The 22470-nt window shown below is 45.4% G+C and overlaps 1 protein-coding gene across 2 annotated transcripts in view; it reads left to right on the plus strand.

The window, feature by feature from the left end:
• The first annotated feature begins 1807 nt into the window (after window positions 1–1807).
• LOC142312184 (uncharacterized) overlaps window positions 1808–22470 on the plus strand; it is a 203625-nt gene continuing 182962 nt past the window's right edge. For both annotated transcript variants that reach the window (XM_075351086.1, XM_075351085.1), the window contains exon 1: window positions 1808–1873. The gene's annotated coding sequence lies outside the window, so the exon portion shown is untranslated. The remainder of the gene's footprint in view (window positions 1874–22470) is intronic.

Raw genomic sequence — 22470 nt, forward strand, 5'->3', positions numbered from 1 at the left:
TCCCCATTATACCTGTTGATCTCCCCTCTTCTCTATTCCCTTCTTTCTATCTGCCCATTTTTATACCTGATGATCTCCCCTCTTCTCTATTCCCTTCTTTCTATCTGTCCCTTTTATACCTGTTGATCTCCCCTCTTCTCTATTCCCTTCTTTCTATCTGTACCTTTTTATACCTGTTGATCTCCCCTCTTCTCTATTCCCTTCTTTCTATCTGCCGCTTTTTATACCTGTTGATCTCCTCTCTTCTCTATTCCCTTCTTTCTATCTGTCCCTTTTTATACCTGTTGATCTCCCCTCTTCTCTATTCCCTTCTTTCTATCTGCCCCTTTTTATACCTGTTGATCTCCCCTCTTCTCTATTCCCTTCTTTCTATCTGTCCCTTTTTATACCTGTTGATCTCCCCTCTTCTCTATTCCCTTCTTTCTATCTGTCCCTTTTATACCTGTTGATCTCCCCTCTTCTCTATTCCCTTCTTTCTATCTGCCCCTTTTTATACCTGTTGATCTCCCCTCTTTTCTATTCCCTTCTTTCTATCTGTCCTTTTTTATACCTGTTGATCTCCCCTCTTTTCTATTCCCTTCTTTCTAACTGTCCCTTTTTATACCTGTTAATCTCCCCTCTTCTCTATTCCCTTCTTTCTATCTGCCCCTTTTTATACCTGTTGATCTCCCCTCTTCTCTATTCCCTTCTTTCTATCTGTCCCTTTTTATACCTGTTGATCTCCCCGCTTCTCTATTCCCTTCTTTCTATCTGTCCCTTTTTATACCTGTTGATCTCCCCTCTTCTCTTCTTTCTATCTGTCCCTTTTTATACCTGTTGATCTCCCCTCTTATCTCTCCCCTAATTGTAACTGAAGCTCTTTGTTATTGATGGAATTCTTTCCTATTCCCCCTCTTTTTCTTCTCATACCGTTCTTCTATTTTGATGACTTTTCTGTTTGAAAACTAATATAAATCTAACAATGACACTGAGTATTTCCAGGGGAAAGTGGGTGGGATTATTTTCTCTCTCTTGTATACACTACATCTGATAACGCTGATGTTACCCCCAGTACGAGGAATTCAAGCGCTACAAGCGGCTCGCACCGGACCGAGCACTGAGTGTACACCAGCACAGTGATGCTCGCGAGAGTGGTCAGCATACGTAAAGCACCCGAACGCTATTTTGTTATTTTTTGTGAAGTCTGTGTTTAGGACGACCACAGAACTTCACTGTCTGGGTCCGCTCATCTCTAGTCATCTCTACTCCTGACATGACATCACTGGCAGACACAGATAGAAAAGAGCCCCTGTGCAAAACCTGTAAATGGGCCTTTTCAGTGCAATAACTCATCGAAAAGCAAATGCACAATTCCACCGACTTTGGAGGTAGAAATGGACCCCCCCAAACCTCCCGGGCCCTTGTGCGGTTGCACCAATATGTCGATCCCCTTCATCACAGATAAACTTCACCTCATCCAGCACAGCAGAGTCCTGCATACACTGAGGAGCTGATCATGTGACCCCTGACTCCTCCCCTCCATGTGACATCATCACAGGTCCTGGAAGCACAGAGCAGCCATATATCTAGAGTTGAGCCTAGAATGTATGGGCTCCTTCCAGGTTAGTGGGCGTGGGGATGTTTCCCCCTGTACACTATAATCATGAAAGGGGGCCCCCTGCACCCCCCATCTAGAGGTTTTACCCCCTTCCCCCGCTTCTATTATAAACAACTGCAGGACCACGTGGACTTAGAAAAATAATGTTTATTCCCTCTGCAAAACATCCGGCTGCATTTTGAACACGCCCCTATCATGTGACAAATGACGTCGTACCTGGAAGGAGCCCGTACATTCTAGCATTTACCATCCAGGTGTGCGGCTCTGCAGGAGGAGGTATGTGGAGATTCCCCATTACTGGGGCATTAATATTTTCAGTACTGGGATTGTTTTGGTGAGTTGTTAGTTTTTATTTTGTCGCTTTCTAAGAATCAGAAAGATTTTGTTCCTTTTCCTCTGAAAGATACAGACGACTCAACTCTGAACACCAAGAAGTGAGGAAAGAAAAATTGCTCTCATGCTTCCACTCCTTTCTTAGCCCCACACACAGTATAATGTTCCCACAGTATCACCATCCCCCCACACACAGTATAATATTCCCACAGTACCGCCATCCCCCCACACACAGTATAATGTTCCCACAGTACCGCCATCCCCCCACACACATAATAATGTTCCCACAGTACCACCATTTCCCCCCCCCCCACAAGTATAATGTCCCCACAGTACTGCCAACCCCCACACACAGTATAATGTTCCCTTAGTTCCGCCATCCCCCCACACGCAGTATAATGTTCCCACAGTACAGCCATCCCCCTACACACAGTATAATGTTCCCACAGCACCGCCTTCCCCCACACACAAAGTATAATGTCCCCACAGTACCTCTATTCACCCCACACACAGTATAATGTTCCCACAGTACCGCCATCCCCCCACACAGTATAATGTTCCCACAATACTGCCATCCCCCAGACACAGTATAATGTTCCCACAGTACCGCCACCCCCCCCCCCCCCCACACACATTATAATGTTCCCACAGTACTGTCATCCCCCCAGTGATTTCCAATGGGGTTCAGGTAAAGTCTGGGCCCAGAACCCAAATTTATATAAAGGTCTGCTCCTCTATTACTTTGAATTTTGATTATTTTTCTATCTACTGGATAATGAAGTACAAAGATATATTTTTCCTGTAAGATAAGATGGAGGCAGCTGTATATTTCTCTCTCTGTCAGATAATGGCTGCTCTCTCTCTCTGTTACTTGAGATATATGGAAGATGCCTTTTCTGTCTTTTTTTTAAACATTTTATTTGATGAATTAACAAAATAGTTACAGAAATGAAAACATTCTCTGTGAGCTTTTTAACAATTCTCATCCATTTTAAATCTTTTTTCTGTCGTAACACTAAACATGTTGGCGTTTTCAACTTGTACATCAAAAACAATAAACATAAAAATAACCATAACATAAGGGTTCCTTGTTTTACCTCTCTATCCTCAATCTCCACAACGAGCCATCTAGTTCTCCCCAGCTATACCAGGGTGTATCTTTAAAACGTTGCATTAAATTAGAAATCTATCTTTGAGAATAGTTTTTCTTTGTAAATGTTTTCCATTTTTTAAAAAAAACTAGACATACGTTTCTCTTTGCTATCTTCTGCTTCTAATTAATCCATCAGCATCAACATTTTAATGGTATTTAACACTTCCTTAATATCTGGTGCTTGTTTTGTAAACAATCAAAGTAAGGAGGTGCTCCAGCACGAAACGTCCATGCAGACAGAAATTGTTAGAGATTAAAAAAACATCTTTAATTCCTAATAGATAAAAAACATGGTGAGGATAAAATTTCCTATGATTGACACGTTTCAGACGCTGGGTCTTTAGTCATAATCATAAGGAGAAACCACACTAGTGCGATATAAACAGTCTTGTGAAAGCTAATAAAAAGAGGAAATGACATGGTCAAAACAATTAATTATGCAAAATAGAGGACATTAAATATGCAAAAGAGTATATACCCTTGGACTTAATAAATATACCAAAGATCAGTCTGTTTGTTTAAACCTGCAGGTTGTCTAGTATTCATATATAGTATCATAAAGGCTTCTTGTTGGTGTAACATTTGAATATGATTTTCACCCGTATTATTGGTTATAATGTGTTTCAGGGCATGCAGTTTAAAATTGCTCAGATCACCACAATGGGCATGTACAAAATGGGATGAAGCACCAGAAAGATTCCTAGAAGTGGGGTTACGTATGTCATAAATATGTTCGGAAATACGGAAATGCTGGCAGCATGTAGGAGCGAATTCCCTGGAACAGCCTTGCGATATAATGTGCATTTGATTTGATGATCATTTACACAGCCAGTCAATGTCATGTCTAAATACTTAATTTGTTCAGAATTTACCAAATAGGTGAAAAAAACATTGAAGGGATAATAATTTAAATAATCTATGAAATAAGGAATGAGATCTGTTCATCCCTTCCAAACAATAAAGCGGGCTTTACACGCTGCGACATCGCTAATGCGGAGTCGTTGGGGTCACGGATTTTGTGACGCACATCCGGCCGCATTAGCGATGCCGTTGCGTGTGACACCGATAAGCGATTTTGCATCGTCGCAAAACCATGCAAAATCGCTAATCGGCGACACGGGGGTCCATTCTCAATTATCGTTACTGCAGCAGTAACGAAGTTGTTCCTCGTTCCTGCGGCAGCACACATCGCTGCGTGTGACGCCGCAGGAGCGAGGAAGTTCTCCCTACCTGCCTCCCGGCCGCTATGAGGAAGGAAGGAGGTGGGCGGGATGTTACGTCCCGCTCATCTCCGCCCCTCCGCTGCTATTGGGCGGCGGTTCAGTGACGTTTCAGTGACGTCGCTGTGACGCCGCACGGACCGCCCCCTTAGAAAGGAGGCGGTTCGCCAGTCACAGCGACGTCGCCGGACAGGTAAGTATGTGTGACGGCTCTGGGCGATGTTGTGCGGCACGGGCAGCGATATGCCCGTGTCGCGCAACAGATGGGGGCGGGTACCCACACTAGCGATATCGGGACCGATATCGCAGTGTGTAAAGTAGCCTTAAGACCATCATCAATAAATCTCATATAACAATGTATATGGCTTAAAAATGGATTCATGTCAGTATATATGTAATTATCCTCCCAAAAATTCATGTAGATGATTGCTACTGATGGGGAAAACTTAGCCCCCATCGAACAACCAAGCTTCTGTAAAAATAATTTATTTGTGAATCTGAAAAAAGTATTTTGAAGCAAAAATAATGTAGCATCCAAGATGAAATTCTGCAGACTGATAGAATATTGTGAATATTTCTGCATATAATTTTTAACAGCCACCAATGCTAATGTGTGAGGGATGGAAGATGTTCACAAAAAGTAGTTGATTGTAGGTTACAACAAACTGGTGAGCTGAAAACCCTTTTTTTCTCTACTACATTGAGTTTGGCTTGTTTTGTAAGCCAGAGTCGCAAAATGCATTTTTTAACCGATAGTATTAACACCGTGTACTGCTTTTGGAATGAAAAACTGCTCTTCCCTCTCTCACCTCTCAACTTGTGGCATGGAATAAACAGAGAAACGGATCTTTTGGGAGTTTGATTCCCCAAGTCTTGTCTATCTATTTGATTGTATCCTCCCAAAGTTTTGCTATCACCGGACATTAACAATTTATATAAATAAACCCTTAAAACATCATTTTATTGGTAAGCTTAAAACATCCACAATACACACAATGTACAACCTAAAGTGCACAGGTGGAGAAGGGAGGAGGGTAAAGAATAAAAACCCTAAAAGTAAGCCTCCCTCCTGTCCACTACCTCACGCGGGGGTTGGCACCCTAAAAACACGATATGGCGCCCCCACTCACCGACGGCTATCCTTGAACTGCCCTAAGTCACCCTAACGGCAGGTATGAAAAAGTGCTCAAAACTGATAAAGTGGGGGGCGGAGCTGGACATGGCAGGGTAAAGACGTGCTTCTCTGGAGCTCCTTATAATCCTCCATAAAGCCGGCTATTATATACATAAAATGGGCAAATCATCGGCCAAAAAGGGCAAGCTCAACACCCCAGGACGGCCACCTGCACCCCTGAATAATATTGGAGCCTACTTTACCCGCTCCAAGGAATCGGGGGCAACCTCGCAGCCGGAGCAAGAATTGCGGCCTGCAGAATCCGAAATGAGTCCTGCCCCTGTCCGGATGCCTGAGGACACAGCAACCCCGGAGACCCAAAAGAGGGGTGAAGCAGCTGAGACCCCCCATGATGCGAAAGGACCCACCGGGAGATCCACAGCAGCGGTGAGCAAGAAACAAAGCCCTGCGGCGGGGGACTTAGTGAAGCTGCAGACGCCATTCCAAGATGGCGCCCACCTACCTGAACCGCGGCCCCGGAGGCCGGAGCTGGAAGACGGGACATTCGCAGCCGCGACCTCGCCTGCCTCATGCCCTGCTGCATCGCGGATGGGAGCGGTGAGTCCCCGCAGTCCACCCGCGGCTGGTGTCGGCGGGATCAGGGAGATCTCGGCGTGCAGCCGTGGATTGCACGCGAGATCGGGCCTGGAGGATGAGTCACCGCCCCAGCCCCGGGCCCAGGGGGAACAGGCTCCACGCAGAGCAGCTGAGGCCCAGACGGGAGCAGCGGATACCCCTAACAGACTGCCTGATCCCAGGCCCCCGGTGCGGGGCTGGAGGGGGGACTTGCTGCCGAGGGCCCATATTAGTAACGGCAATAACAACATAAGCCACACTTCCTCGCCGGGGGACACACAACCCCTGGGGGACCCAGTGACTGGAGGGGGACCGCATGAATCCAGGGAGACGGCCACTGAGTTCTGGGGGACGCCCCAGATGGAAATGCCCCCCACCTCACCCAATAGTTGGTGCACAGGATCCTCCTGGGCTGAGAGCCTGGGGGACACAGACGGGGTTCCGGAAGGGGGTGCACTGATGCCCATGAATAAGGGGCCCATGGTGTCAGGGGTAGCCCCACTTCGTCTTGTCACCGTATCACCATCATGGAGCGGCATAAATAATCCCCAAAGTGCACAGCAAATGATATACGGTCCAGCTGTACAGGACTCTTTCTGTGCATACCCCAATTTATCCTACGCTGCCGCCTCGACAAGGGAGGACCGCCCGGCGTCCTTGGCAGACCTGCGATCACTGCTGCAAGCGATCCCCACCAAGAATGACATCGCAGCACTGGCTAATCAAGTGGTGGCGGAATGTAAGCAAGAATTTATCCAACTGCGATCTGATCTTTCCTCACTCACCCATAGGGTTGATACCCTCACTGAGCAGCAATCACATTCACAAGTCTCTATACAATCTATCCAAGAGACAGTACAAAACCAGTCTAAGCAGCTATTTGCCCTTCAACAACACGTTGATGATCAAGAGAACAGAAATAGAAGGAACAATTTAAGAATTAGAGGCCTACCTGAATCTATAGCTGCTCCCGACATCCCTGGCGTCCTTCGTTCCATTTTTAATAATTTGCTAAAGAAACCGCCTGGTGCCCCCCTAGAGCTCGATAGAGCACATAGGGCTCTGCGTCCCCCAGATCCGGATGATCCCCCGCCCAAGAGATGTGGTCTGTAGGGTGCATTTCTTTGTAGCAAAGGAGGCTATTCTACAGGCAGCCAGGAAGAAGCCAAACTTGTCATACAATGGTTCTGCCATCCGCATAATGCCAGATCTCTCAAGGCACACTCTAGCCCAACGCGCTACTTTGAAGCCCCTTCTGGATGTTCTGAAAGAAAAGGGACTTCCGTTCCGGTGGGGGTTTCCATTCTCCTTGGCGGTGCAAAAAGACTCTCAATGGCGGGTCCTGCGCTCCCCAGAGGACCTCCCGGCATTCATCAGGAGCCTGGGCCTACCCACAATTTCTATAGCAGCCTGGCCAACTACCCTGCTTCAGACCTGGACCCCCAGGGAAAGGATCACACCCACCAGACCAACCTCATTCCCGGGGCCCAAGAGGGGCCTGCCTCCGAGAGGAGAACGGGGCCGAGGGGCAGGACGCTTTCGATACCCGACATAGAGAGGCCCTGAGGCCGTGTGTGCCTTCATGACATATTCTACACGCAGTTATTTACAGTTATTTACAGCTAAGTGACTCTCATCTGCTGAGTTTAAACCTATCCATTGCCCGTATTACATTAGTCATCAATTCCTTAGCCGGTGCTTGTGGTCATCCTTAATGTTTCTAGTATATCCGGAGTTCTGTTTTGCTTTGCTATGTCTGACATCTTTTTTCCCCAAATAGGTTGGGATCCCCTGTCCTGCCATTCAAAGGCGGACATGTTCCCTAGGAACGTTTGTTCGAATCTAGTTTATCATACAAGGTTTTGTGCTTTGTTGTTCTCTTTGTTTTCTTCTTCGCTATACTCTACCTCTTTCAACTCTCTTCCTCCTTCCTCTCTTGGCGACCGGGCTGATCGTGTTCGATTCCTTCTCTCATTTATCTTTAATGTCACACTCTCTTTTAGATGGCGGACCTGACTATTGCCTCTTTTAATGCCAGGGGCCTTAATGTTCCGGAGAAACGAACACAGATCCTGTACCACTTCCATAAACAGAAGGTGAGCATGGTATGTTTCCAGGAGACCCACTTCAAACAAGGGCATGCCCCCATTTTCAAAAATAAGTATTATCAGACATGGGTATCCTCAGACAACCCGGATTCCCGATCTAAAGGGGTGGCGATAGCCATCCATAAATCCCTTCCACATCAAATCCTAAAATGTACGACTGATAGTCTTGGACGGTATATCATCCTCTCGCTAAAGGTAGGGGATCAAACACTCACAGTCATTAACGCATATGCCCCAAACCAAAAACAAGACAGCTTTGTCACCCGCCTGATAGACGTTGCGGTCCCTCTGATTCAGGGTACAGTGGTTCTGTGTGGCGACCTCAACGTCACCCTCGACCCCACATTGGACAACTCCAGGGGGAAATCTAACATTGCCTACAGCACGATCAAACGTATCAAAAAAGCTCTATTGCGTATTCAACTGTTCGACACCTGGAGACTGAAACACCCGTCCGACAGGGACTATAGTTTCTATTCCCATACTCAAGACTCATACAGTCGCATTGACTATATACTTTTACAACACAACGCTCTCCCCTGGATTCGATACACTGGGATGGACAACATTCTATGGTCGGATCATGCCCCGGTCTATTGTACAGTTGAGATACCCTCCCTCCCGACCCCCAGGGGTTCGTGGCGGCTAAATGAGTCGCTGTTGCTGGATGAGCTTTGTGTTTCTGACGTTCAGACCTCTATCACGGGGTTCGTAGCAGACCACTTAACCGATGACACAGCCCCCACTTATAAGTGGGAAGCATTGAAATGTGTCATACGGGGTATTTTTATTAAGCATGGGTCCCGAATCAAAAAAGAACGGGCCCAAGATATAGTAACAGCCCTTCGTAGGGTCTCTGAACGTGAGCTTATACACAAACGAGCACTATCGGCCACGAACCTGCAGGCCCTTCTACAGGCCAGGATGGAAGTCAAAAAGTTGTTGGACTCCTCGTATAAGCGCCTGATACAGGTAGGGAAAGGGAGGTTTTATGAGTTTGGAGATAAACCGGGTAGATTGCTGGCCAACGCATTGAGAGAGGGAAGAGCCCACACCCTTATACCTTGTATCAAGAACACACGTGACGAGCTACTCTATGCCACCCCCGACATCTCCAACACGTTTCACGACTACTATTCCAAGCTATATAATTTACCTGTTGAACCCTCTGAGTTGAGTGCCGAATGCCCCTCAATGCCCTCACCCTTTACGCGCCTTAGTAGCTCCACAATTGAGGACCTGGAAAGTCCATTTTTATTGAATGAATTGTTGATGGTGATTCGTGACACACCGGGTAATAAGAGTCCTGGACCTGACGGATTCCCCGCTAAATTTTATAAAGCCTTCTCGGAACAGTTAGCTCCCTTAATGCTCCTCTCTTTCAACTCAATCTCGGACTCGGTCCCTTTCCCGCCCCATTCAACCACTGCCCATATTTCTTTGATTCGTAAGGCTGGAAAGGACCCCACAATATGTAGCAGTTTCAGACCGATATCACTCCTTAATGTAGATTTAAAAATCTATGCCAAGCTTTTGGCAAATAGACTGGGCCCTTTGCTTCCTGACCTGATCCATCCAGAACAGGTCGGGTTTGTCCAGGGCAGAGAAGCTAGGGACAATACCATAAAGACCTTGGACTTAATCCAACACGCACACACTAAAAAACTCTCTTTGATGCTGTTATCTTTGGATGCTGAGAAGGCCTTCGACAGAGTCTCATGGCAGTCACTTTCACAGACATTGGAGCATATGGGCCTGGGACCCATTTGCTCCTCTAAGATTATGGCTTTATATCACTCTCCGACTGCATACATTAAGATTAATGGCACTCTGTCGAGGCCCTTCCCCATCCGGAATGGGACCCGGCAGGGATGCCCCCTATCACCTTTATTATACGTGTTGGTAATGGAACACTTACTGTCGGCCATTAGGGCTAACCCAGATATTCAAGGCATTCAGGTTGCAAACCGGGAACATAAATGTGCCGCATTTGCCGATGATCTCCTTATTTATTTATGTAATCCTCTCACCTCCCTTCCGTCCCTGCTAGTGGAGCTAAACCGCTTTAGTAAATGGTCCAATTTCAAAATTAATTTTGACAAGTCGGAGGCGCTGAATATCTCTCTGCCCCACACAATGGTAAACGCCCTAAAACCAAGTTTTCCCTTTAAATGGCCATCCCATGGTAGCATTGAATACCTGGGCATAAAGATTCCCTCCGATCTGACTAGGCTCTTTCAATTAAACTATCAAACCTTTCTGTCAAGACTCGAGGGAGACCTAGCCTCATGGCAAAAAGGCACTCTTTCGTGGTTTGGCAGGATTGGCGCTCTCAGGATGACCGCCCTGCCGCGATTATTGTACCTGGTCCAGACGGTCCCGGTATATATCCCGGCAGCATATTGGGCCAAGATACAACGCATATTTAATCAATTTGTCTGGTCCAAAAAACGCGCTCGCTTGAGATGCAGCGTTTTAACCAGGACCAAGAACGCGGGGGGAACAGGTCTGCCCGATTGTAGGCGATATTATATGGCAGCCGCTCATGCCAGGGTCTTGGACCTTTTGCACTGCTCTAAGTCTAAGCTCTGGGTTTGCCTGGCACAGGATCTGTGCCCTTTATCGACATCGACCTTGCCGTGGACCTGGCCCCTCCTCATCAAACATAAAATTGAGATGTCCTATAGTACCAAACAAACACTACGAACGATACACTCTATATCATCACGCAACCTCATGATCCAGCCTAGGGGACCCCTCATGCCACTAACTGACAACCCGGAGTTTCTACCGGGAGCATCGTCCAACAACTTTCTAGGTTGCACGAAACTAAACCCCCTGAGATTAAACCAGGTAGTTTCGGGGGGGTCCCTCCTTCCACTCCGGGAGATTGTAGAGAACCGCAACTTCAAATTGCGGTTCCACTTTGAATATGCCCAGCTTAAGCACTTCATAACCTCCCAGGACATTGACATAGCCCACCACCTGCCCCAAAAGCCTTTTGAAAACCTTTGTAGTGGGCCCTCTGGTGCACGCCATGCAATCTCAAAGGTGTACAAATGTATGACGAACGCGGCGGAGACGTCTTCCCCCCGATTCTGTGCGGCATGGGAAGAGGAGCTCGGCCAGACTTTCCCTGAGAATCAGTGGAAACGTTGTTTCCGTTTGACCCACAGGTCCGTGGTGGCCACCAGGATGCAAGAAACCAGCTATAAAATACTGTCTAGATGGTATAGGGTCCCAGCATCTCTTCATGCATGGTATCCTGACGTCCCTGACACGTGTTGGCGATGTGGAGCGCAGGGGGGCACTATGTCGCATATCTGGTGGTACTGCCCGAGCTTGTCGGCCTTTTGGAAAAAAATACTGGCGGCCATTCATGAGGTCACCGGGGTTGTGGTTCCGAGTCGCCCAGAGGCGGTATTATTGTACATCTTTAATGTATCCGAAAAGGTCTATAAAAATTCTATCCTGGGCCATCTTCTCCAGGCAGCTAAGACAGTGATCCCACGACGATGGAAGGACTCTGCTCCCCCTTCGTTGGACGAATGGGTCATGGAGGTAAATGTGATTCACCGTATGGAGGTGGTGATGGCTCAGTCACGTGGGCAGTCGGTGGTGACAGCCACCAAATGGCTTCAGTGGGAATCTTTTCTGTCTAGTAAAAAATTCTTGGATCTGTGTGACTCCTGAGGAGCAGGAACCCCCGGCTCCCTCCCTTCTTCAGATGACATACACCGTCTTTTCGAATGGTCTTGGTCCAGCGGACAGTGTATCAGCCCCGGTCACCGCGCTCTACTTTCTATTTTTCCTCCTTTCTCTCTGACTTACGCTATCTTTCCTACATACCATGACTGCTACTCTCCTCTGTCTTTCCTCTCTGTGTTACTGGTTTCTATGGTTTCTACGGTTTAAAATGAGGACCTATGTGTCACCACAATGACTTATAATCCATTATGACTCCTATGACAGTTTAACATTGTTCAGATGTTTGATGAAACCTGTCTATCATTACATGGTCCCATGCTCTTTATTGTATGCACATCATTCCACTGAAACTGCCCTGACTAAAATCACAAATGACTTACTTACCGCCAAAGCTAACAACCACTTCTCTGTACTCCTACTTCTAGACCTATCCTCAGCCTTTGACACTGTTGACCACTCCCTGCTACTACAGATCCTCTCTTCCCTTGGTGTCAGAGACCTCGCTCTCTCTTGGATCTCTTCATACCTCTCCAACCGCACTTTTAGTGTCTCCCATTCCCACACAACCTCTTCATCCCGTTCTCTCTCTGTTGGTGTCCCTCAAGGCTCTGTCCTGGGACCCTTACTTTTTTCTATCTATACATTTGGCCTGGGACAACTCATAAAGTCCCATGGCTTCCAGTACCACCTATATGCTGATGACACTCAGATCTACCTCTCTGGTCCAGATGTCACATCTCTGCTGTCCAGAATCCCAGAGTGCCTATCTGCTATATCTTCCTTCTTTTCCTCTCGCTTCCTAAAGCTCAATATGGCCAAAACTGAACTGATCATCTTTCCTCCATCTCCCCTGCACTCTCCACCTGATCTATCCATTACAATTAATAACATCACGCTCTCCCCAGCACCCAAAGTTCGGTGCCTCGGAGTGACCTTTGACTCTGCCCTGTCCTTCATACCGCACATCCAATCCCTCACCACCTCCTGCCGTTTTCAACTCAAAAATATCTCCAGAATCCGCCCTTTTCTCAATCCCCAATCTACAAAAATTCTAGTGCACGCCCTCATAATCTCCCGCATCGACTACTGCAACATCCTCCTCTGTGGTCTCCCTGCTAACACACTCGCCCCTCTCCAGTCCATCCTTAACTCTGCTGCCCGACTGATCCACCTCTCTCCTCAATACCACCCCGCTTCTCCTCTCTGCAAGTCCCTCCACTGGCTCCCAATCTTCCACCGTATCCAATTCAAATTACTAACACTGACCTACAAAGCTATCCATAATCTGTCTCCTCCATATATCTCTGAACTAATCTCTCGCTACACTCCAAAACGTAACCTCCGGTCCTCCCAAGATCTCCTTCTATCCTCCTCTCTCATTCGCTCCTCATGCAACCGACTCCAAGACTTCTCCCGAGCATCCCCAGTCTCCTGGAACTCACTGCCTCAACACGTCAGACTATCTACTACACTCGCAAGCTTCAAACGGAACCTAAAGACTCATCTGTTCAGAAATGCCTATAACCTTCAATGACCTCACTGCTTCACCACCGTGCGGAGCTGCCGCCCCACCACCGTGCGGAGCTGCCGCCCCACCACCGTGCGGAGCTGCCGCCCCACCACCGTGCGGAGCTGCCGCCCCACCACCGTGCGGAGCTGCCGCCCCACCACCGTGCGGAGCTGCCGCCCCACCACCGTGCGGAGCTGCCGCCCCACCTACACCCCACCTACTGTCTCCTCCCCAAAATCCTTTAGGATGTAAGCCCGCAAGGGCAGGGCCCTCTTCCCCCTGTGCTAGTCTGTCTATTGTAACGTGTACATGTATTCTGTATGTAACCCCCTCATGTACAGCACCATGGAATCAATGGTGCTCTATAAATAAACAATAATAATAATAATAATATGAAAACTCAATAAAAAAAAATTTAAATTGGAAAAAAACTGATAAAGTGCAAGAGTGCGGATAGCCAGTGAGGTATAAAAAAGAGGATCGTGTATGTCAAATTGCCTCGTGCCCGAATTACCTCACATTGATAGATAGGTGAGGTGGGTATGGCTGACTACTCCCTACCTCAAGCGGGGGTCGGCACCCTAAACAAACGATACAGTATGGTGCCCCCACACCACGATGGCTACCCCTAAATGAGTCCCTATTGCACCCTGTCACTTTAGGTTCTACATTGTGTGTATTGTGGATGTTTTAAGCTTACCAATAAAATGATGTTTTAAGGGTTTATTTATATAAATTGTTTTTTCAAAACCTTCCCTTCACTTTAATATATTATCACCGGACATTCCCATAGGCAATGTATCAGGTTTTCTTTGTGGAGGTGGTATTTGGGGCAGCTACTTAGATAGTGTACTGGGGAGTTTGTGTACCGAAGGTCAAAGGCGTATATAGCATTGTGCATTAGTTGAATTGCATTTCTCGCTATTGTTCGTTAACCACCACTTTTCTCGCAGTTAACCATCCCCTGAGTATTTTTTCTTGCAGACCCTCAACTTCAAATTTATTGTTCCACTTTCCCCACTCCGTTCTCTTTACCTTGATAGTATTGACTCCGTATTTTGGCCTATAGTGTCGCCAATGAGATCTGGTCCTTTCTTCCACCTAACAAGGTATCAAATCCGTTTCTAATTCCCAGTGTCCCCCAGCATTTCATTATGGATGAGTAATGGCTCACCAGTTGTCTGTACTGAAGGTGTTGTTTGTTAGATAGCGAGTATACGGCCAACATTTCTTGCCAGTTAAAGGCCCTGCCCTCTTCTAGATTTAGTAAATCTCCTAATTTTTTAGTTCCCTTTTGTTTCCATTCTCCAAAAAACTTGTTTTGTTGTCTCTGTTTAAAATTGATGTCTTCCCAGAGAGGAATGTGTTTTGAAAGATTAAATGGTAATTTATATAATTTCCTTAGTGCTTTCCAGGCTCCTCTAGTGTCAGTTAATAGGCAACTGAGTTTAATATGTGACCGGACTTTATTCGTTTTCAAATGTAATATTGTAATTAGATCTCTTGGTTTTGCTAGTTTTTTTTCCAACTGAGTATTGGAAAAGTACTGAGTGTTGTATATTCAATCTTTGATGTGTCTTGTCAAGGCTCTCGTCATAGGCATTTGCATCCCTCCTTCCTGTTTCAATCGGGTCAATTTATGATATGAAATTCTAGGTCTTTTGCCCTGCCAAATAAATTTGAATGCCTTCTGAATTGTGTTTACATCCGTGTATTTTAAAAGGACTGGAATGGTTTGAATTGGGTAAAGTAGACTCGCAAAACGTATCAAGTGCATACGTCCAAATAGAGATAGCGGCAGGGTTTTCCATCTCTCTAGTTCCCTAATTATTTTTCTATCAATGGAGGGTAATTAAATCTATACATGGCTAAAGAGTATGTGCCAATTTTAAACCCTAAGTATGTGATAAACTGCGTCACCACTTCTATGTTCAAAAATGTCTTTGTTCTCCGCCCTGTGGGTCTTAAGAATAACAGCTGGCATTTATTTATATTTATTTTGTAGCCCGAGTAGGCTCTGAAAGATTCAATCAGGTTTAAGATGTGCTGTAACTGTTTTTCCGGTTCTGCTAGAAATTAAAGCATATTATCAGCAAAACAGGTCAGCTTTATTTCTCTGTTTCCCACTCTTATCCCTGTAAAATGTTCACATTTTAGAAATTCATATGTATAATATAGAGATACCTATATGTAAAAATTTGCGCTGAACCACAACAATATATTGAGGAATAATGTTTTATTTTGTTTTATTCTCCACTCACCAAAAAAATATATAAACCCTACTAAAACATCACATAACATAAAGGACAAATATACAAGTACTTGATTATGATTTAAAACAACTGAATATAAATCTCAAGAAAGGGTTTTATATGAATCTTTACAAAATACACAAAAGCCCATAATACAGATGAATAATAATTTGTGTTACTACACCACAGAGTCCTCAAATGTCACTATGAGTCACGCACTTCACATAAGCTGCAGTTGTCTTTATAGGGTTAAATATTACCGCTAGATGTGTCCAAAATGTAACAATTCAGCAGGCAATGAAAGTCTCTGCACTATATGTTTAGTTTTTCAGTGCAAAGGCTCCAGCAGATTAAAGACAACTTTTGCGCTGTGGATTTTATAGTGTGCCTGAATACAAATTTACTGCATTTCGGTGCATTTTTGGCTGCGTTTTGCTGCGTTTTTGATCACTGCATTTTTCTGTGATTTTCCAATGCATTGCATGGGGGGGAAACGCATGAAAGAATTGACATGTCCATTTTTTTTAAGCTCAAAAATGCAGCTGAAAAAAAAAAGTTGTTTGCGAACAACAAAAATGAAAAGTCATAGGGGCACTTTGCACACTACGACATCGCAGGTGCGATGTAGGTGGGGTCATGTTGAAAGTGACGCACTTCCTGCATCGCTCTCGACATCGTAGTGTGTAAATCCTAGATGATACGATTAACGAGCGCAAAATCGTCGTAATCGTATCATCGGTGTAGCGTCGGCAAATTCCATAATTACGCTGACGCGATGGTCCGATTTTAATCCTCGCTCCTGCGGCAGCACACATCGCTGTGTGTGAAGTCGAAGGAGCGAGGAACATCTCCTACCTGCGTCACCGCGGCTCCCCTCGGCTATGCGGAAGGAAAGAGGTGGGCGGGATGTTTAAATCCCACTCATCTCCGCCCCTCCGCTCCTATTGGCCGCCTGCCGTGTGACGTCGCAGTGATGCTGCACGACCCGCCCCCTTAGGAGGCGGTTCGCCGGCCAGAGCGACGTCGCACGGCAGGTGAGTGCATGTGAAGCTGCCGTAGCGATAATGTTCGCTACAGCAGCTATCACAAAGATATCGCAGCTGCGATGGGGGTGGGGACTATCGTGCTCGGCATCGCATCATCGGCTTGCGATGTTGTAGTGTGCAAAGTCCGCCATAGACTTTGCTGGGGAAGTAAAGTCATGCAGCTTTGAGCCCAAAAACGCCGCGAAAAACGCTCAGTGCGCACATAGCCTTAAGGTCCCCTCCTACCACAACTCTAATCTCCTTTTCCAGTAGTATCTGGCTTTCCAGGTATTGGAAAAATATTTCATTATTGGTATTGGATTCATAAAGGTTGTACAATTTTAACCATCTCCCCAGATGGATCAAAGTCAATTTTTGCCATCTGCCTTCTTTGTCATTCTCGTGCTCAACTATGCTGCATTTGGCCTCTTTGTGAATTCAAATTAGTACTCCCGCTTTCCTATTCTGTGACAGAGAACCAGAACCTGTCCCACCCACATTTTCTTCCTCCTCTCAAAGTCTTTTGTTGTTAGATACATCTCCTGTAGCACGGCTATGACTGGTTTGAGTCTTTTTTAAATGCCTCAGCACCATCATTCTCTTTAGGGGAGATTGTATCACCTTTAGGTTCCAAGTTATAATTTTCATTGCGAGTATTTGTACCTGAACCCCTGTAAACTTTATTTACATGGAACTTTTAGCTATTCAAAACTTAGCTATTTAACTTTTTAATACCCCTAACCCTGCTCTAACCAACAGTAAGATGTACCGTATTTTTCGTTTTAAAGGCGCACCACCAAATTTAGAGATAAAATAATAAAGGTAAAAAAAAAAAAAATGGGGTCCGTCTTATACTCCGGTGTTGTCTTAACGGAGGGGGGCAGCAGTGCTGAAACGGGGTCACAGGAAGCAGAGATTGTGCTGGCAGCGGCGGGTCAGTTGGGGTAACGGCGGCAGGTCAGTAGAGGCAGCGTGTCAGTGGCGGAAGCAGTGACAGTGGGTCAGTGGTGGAGAAGGCTGTTGCGGTGAGTGTCCCTGTCAAATGATAGCGCCTGGAGCGGCTCATGCGCAGATGGAGCTCTCATCCAAGGGCTCCATCTGCGCATGCGCTAACTCTCGGCACCATCATTTGAAACTGGGACCGTGGACACACTGGGACAGCTGCCGCACAGCCACCTGCCTGCACACATAGAGTGGCAGCCAGCAGGCCACCCGCCCGCCCACCCACCCACACAGAGAGGCAGCCAGTCTCCAGGAGAGAGAGGCAGCCGGCACCCGGCCGCCCACACGCAGCCACAGGCACCCGGCCGCCCGAACGCATCCGGTCCCTGCACAGACAGCTCCCCCGGTAAGCTATATTCAGATTTTAGGATGCACCCCTCATTTTCCTTCCAAATTTTTGGGAGGAAAAGCGCGTTTTATAATCCGAAAAATACAGTAAATTTCTTGGACTTCCTTTTTATGCGCATGTATAAGGGACTCTTACCTGTCCCAAAAATGTCTCCCCTAATTGGTATCTCTGGGATACAGTTACCGGCTTTCCCTTAGCTCGCATTCTCCCCTTCATTTTTGTTCAGCCTTTCTGTTTTTCCCCAACCCCCACTCCCCTACAATTCTACATTCTTGCAAAATAATACTTTTACCAAAGTGCTTTCTAAAGGAAAAATAGTTGGTAATTTGTCATGAAAAACGAGAGCATATATCGACATGTCATTTACATTCTGGATGTTAAAGAGAGAGGGAGGGAAAGAAAAAAAAAAGAGGAAGATTAGACGAGGCATGAAGATCAAAGCAATATAGAGAATCATACTACACTGGACGATCTCCCAATGTCCCGCTTCATCCCTTCCCCTTCTTCGGTCCACACCATGTCCCTCCGTTCTCTCCCATCCGTCCGCTAGTCCTGTCTTTTGGTGTTATATTTCCCGGCATTTTTCTCAGGTCTCCTCCTGGTTGTCGCCTCTTGACGCTTCAAGGGTTGTTTTCACATATTCAGCTAGATCTGGCGCCATGAAGGTTTTCATGCCTCCTCCTGGTGCGAAAATCTTTAGGACTGCTGGAAACTGAAGGGCGAATCTCAGGGGTTGGACAAAATAATGGAAACACCTGGAAACATCAACAAAAGTTAGTTTAATATGGTGTAGGTCCACCTTTTGCGGCGATTTCAGCCTCAATTCTCAGAGGTATGGATTCATACAAGGTGTGAATTGTTTCCAAAGGAATTTTAGCCCATTCTGCAATTAAAACACCCTCCAGTTCTTTGAGTGATGATGGTGGCGGAAATCGACGTCTAACTTGAATCTCTAAAATCGACCATAAATGCTCAATAATGTTGAGGCCTGGGGATTGTGGGGGCCAGATGAGATGCTCAACTTCATTAGAATGTTCCTCATGCCATGCTTTAACAATTCTAGTTGTAATAATTGGTGCATTATCATCCTGAAAGATGGCGTTCCCTTCGGGAACAGTGCTTGAACCATGGGATGCACTTGGTCGCCCAAAATGCCTAAATAATCTTGACTGTTAATTCTTCCATGAAGGGATATCATTGGCCCGGCGGATCTCCACGAAATAGCACCCCAGATCATCACAGAACCTCCGCCATGTTTTACGGTTGGGAGAAGGCAGTCTGGATGTAATGCTTATTTCGGCTATCTCCAAACGTACACTCGGCCGGAATTCGGAAAAGGGTAAACGATGATTCGTCTTAGAATATCACGTTTCCACTGCTCGAGGGACCAATTCTGGAGGTTTCTACACAACTCTAAACACTTGGACACATTTGTCATTGAGAGCAGCGGTTTTCTAATTGCAGCTCTTCCGTGGAATCCAGATTTATGCAGCTCCCGACAAACAGTTTTCATGGAAACTGGGTTCTGTAGGTCTTCATTGAGCTCAGCAATAATTTTTGGAGCCGTGGTCTTGCGATGCTCTCTGACAATTCACTTTAGAGTCTGACGGTCTCTCTCAGTCAACTTTGACTTTCGACTGGACCTGTGCTTTGCTGTGGACGTTTTTCCTTCTCTTTCAAATGCAGTCATTACTTTTGAGACAGTACCTCTTGACACGCCAAGCATTCGGGCACTTTCTGTTACACTAGCACCTGCCATACGAGCACCAACAATTTGGCCTCTTTGAAAATCCGAGAGGTCTGCCATTAGTATCAGGTTCTCATCAATGTTCTTACAATTCTGCAAAACAAACAGTTAATTTACATACACATAACACAAATAATCAACTACAAAACATTAACATATGTCACGGTTTGCATGTTTATAACATGTTCGAAGATTATGATACCAAAACGTTAGGTGTTTCCATTATTTTGCCCAACCCCTGTTTTCGTGCCTCCTCCTGGTGTGAAAATCTTTAGGACTGCTGGAAACTGAAGGGTGAATCTTATCTTCTTTTTCACCATGTCTGAACAGAGCTCGCTGAATGCTCTTCTTTTTTTTTGTTACTTCCACTGAGTAATCATTGAATATTAGGATTTTATGTACTCTTACAAAAATTGGAGCCGTTGCTTTCCTGTATTTCTGTAGCACATTGACCTTGTCAGCAAAGTCCAAAAAGTGTGCAATAGCAGGTCTAGGTTTTAAAGGGGCCTCATTCTGCTTTTGAGCTGGTGGACCGACTCTGTGTGCTCTTTCAATCTTTAACCCCTTCACCCCCGGCCACTAAAACACCCTAATGACCAGGCCATTTTTTGCAATTCTGACCAGTGTCACTTTGACAGGTTATAACTCTGGAACGCTTCAACGGATCCTGGCGATTCTGACATTGTTTTTTCATGACTTATTGTACTTCATGTCAGTTGTAAATTTAGGTCGATACTTTTTGCGTTTATTTGTGAAAATTTAGGAAATTGTGCGAAAATTTTGAAAATTTCGCAATTTTCAAACTTTGAAAATTTATGCCCATAAATCTGAGAGATATGTCACACAAAATAGTTACGAAATAACAGTTCCCACTTGTCTACTTTACATCAGCGCAATTTTCGAAAGAAATTTTTTTTTCGTTAGGAAGTTAGAAGGGGTCAAAGTTCATCAGCAATTTCTAATTTTTCCAACAAAATTTACAAAATAATTTTTTTACGGACCACATCACGTTTGAATTGACTTTGAGAGGCCGAGGTGACAGAAAATACCCAAAAGTGACCCCATTCTAAAAACTGCACCCCTCACACTGCTCAAAACCACATCCAAGAAGTTTATTAACTCTTTAGGTGCTTCACAGGAACCAAAGCAATGTGGAAGGAAAAAATGAAAATTTTACTTTTTAACACAAAAATGTTACTTTAGCCATAACATTTTCATTTTCACAAGGGAGAAAAGAGAAAGTGCACCCTACAATTTATTGTGCATTTTCTCCTGAGTACGCTGATACCCCATATGGGGTAAAAATCAATTGTTTGGGTGCACGGCAGAGGTTGAAAGGGAAGGAGCACCATTTGAATTTTTGAACGCAAAATTAGCTGCACTCATTAGCAGACGCCATGTCGGGTTTGAAGACCCCCTGAGGTGCCTAAACAATGGAGCTCCCCCACAAGTGACCACATTTTGGAAACTAGAGCCCTCAAATAATTTTTTTAGATGTTTGGTGAGCACTTTGTACACCTGGGGGCTTCACAGAAGTTTATAACGTTGAGCTGTGAAAAGGAAAAAATTTTTTTTACCACAAAACTGTTGCTTCAACTAGGTAGCTTTTTTTTCACAAGAGTATCGGGAAAAAATGCAACATAAAATGTATTGTCCATTTTCTCCTGAGTACGCAGATACCTCATATGTGGTGGAAATCAAATGTTTGGACACACGGCAGAGCTCGAAAGGGAAGGAGCGCCATTTGAATTTTTGAACGCAAAATTAGCTGCACTCATTAGCAGACGCCATGTCAGGTTTGAAGACCCCCTGAGGTACCTAAACAATGGAGCTCCCCCACAAGTGACCCCATTTTGGAAACTAGAGCCCTCATATAATTTTTCTAGATGTTTGGTGAGCACTTTGAACACCTGGGGGCTTCACAGAAGTTTATAACGTTGAGGCATGAAAAGAAAAAAAAAATGTTTTACCACAAAACTGTTGCTTCAACTAGGTAGCTTTTTTTCACAAGGGTATCGGGAAAAAATGCAACATAAAATGTATTGTCCATTTTCTCCTGAGTACGCAGATACCTCATATGTGGTGGAAATCAAATGTTTGGGCACACGGCAGAGCTCGAAAGGGAAGGAGCGCCATTTGAATTTTTGAACGCAAAATTAGCTGCACTCATTAGCGGACGCCATGTCAGGTTTGAAGACCTTCTGAGGTGCCTAAACAATGGAGCTCCCCCACAAGTGACCCCATTTTGGAAACTAGAGCCCTCAAATTATTTTTCTTGATGTTTGGTGAGCACTTTGAACACCTGGGGGCTTCACAGAAGTTTAAAAAGTTGAGCTGTGAAAATATTTTTTTTTTTTTTACCACAAAACTGTTGCTTCAACTAAGTAGCTTTTTTTTCCACAAGGGTATCAGGAAAAAATACACCATGAAATTTATAGTGCATTTTTTCCTGAGTACGACGATACCTCATATGTGGTGGAAAGTAATTGTTTGGGCGCATGGCGGGGCTCAGAAGAGAAGGAGCACCATTTGACAGCAAAATTTGTTTGAATCATTAGCGGATACCATGTCACGTTTGGAGACCCCCTGAGGTGCCTAAACAATGGAGCTCCCCCACAAGTGACCCAATTTTGGAAACTAGACCCCTCAAGGAGTTTATCTAGATGTTTAGTGAACAGAAGTTGATAATGTTGAGCCATGAATACAATTTTCTTTT

The sequence above is a fragment of the Anomaloglossus baeobatrachus genome, chromosome 5 (genome assembly GCF_048569485.1).
Source record: "Anomaloglossus baeobatrachus isolate aAnoBae1 chromosome 5, aAnoBae1.hap1, whole genome shotgun sequence".
Taxonomy (NCBI): Eukaryota; Metazoa; Chordata; class Amphibia; order Anura; family Aromobatidae; genus Anomaloglossus; species Anomaloglossus baeobatrachus.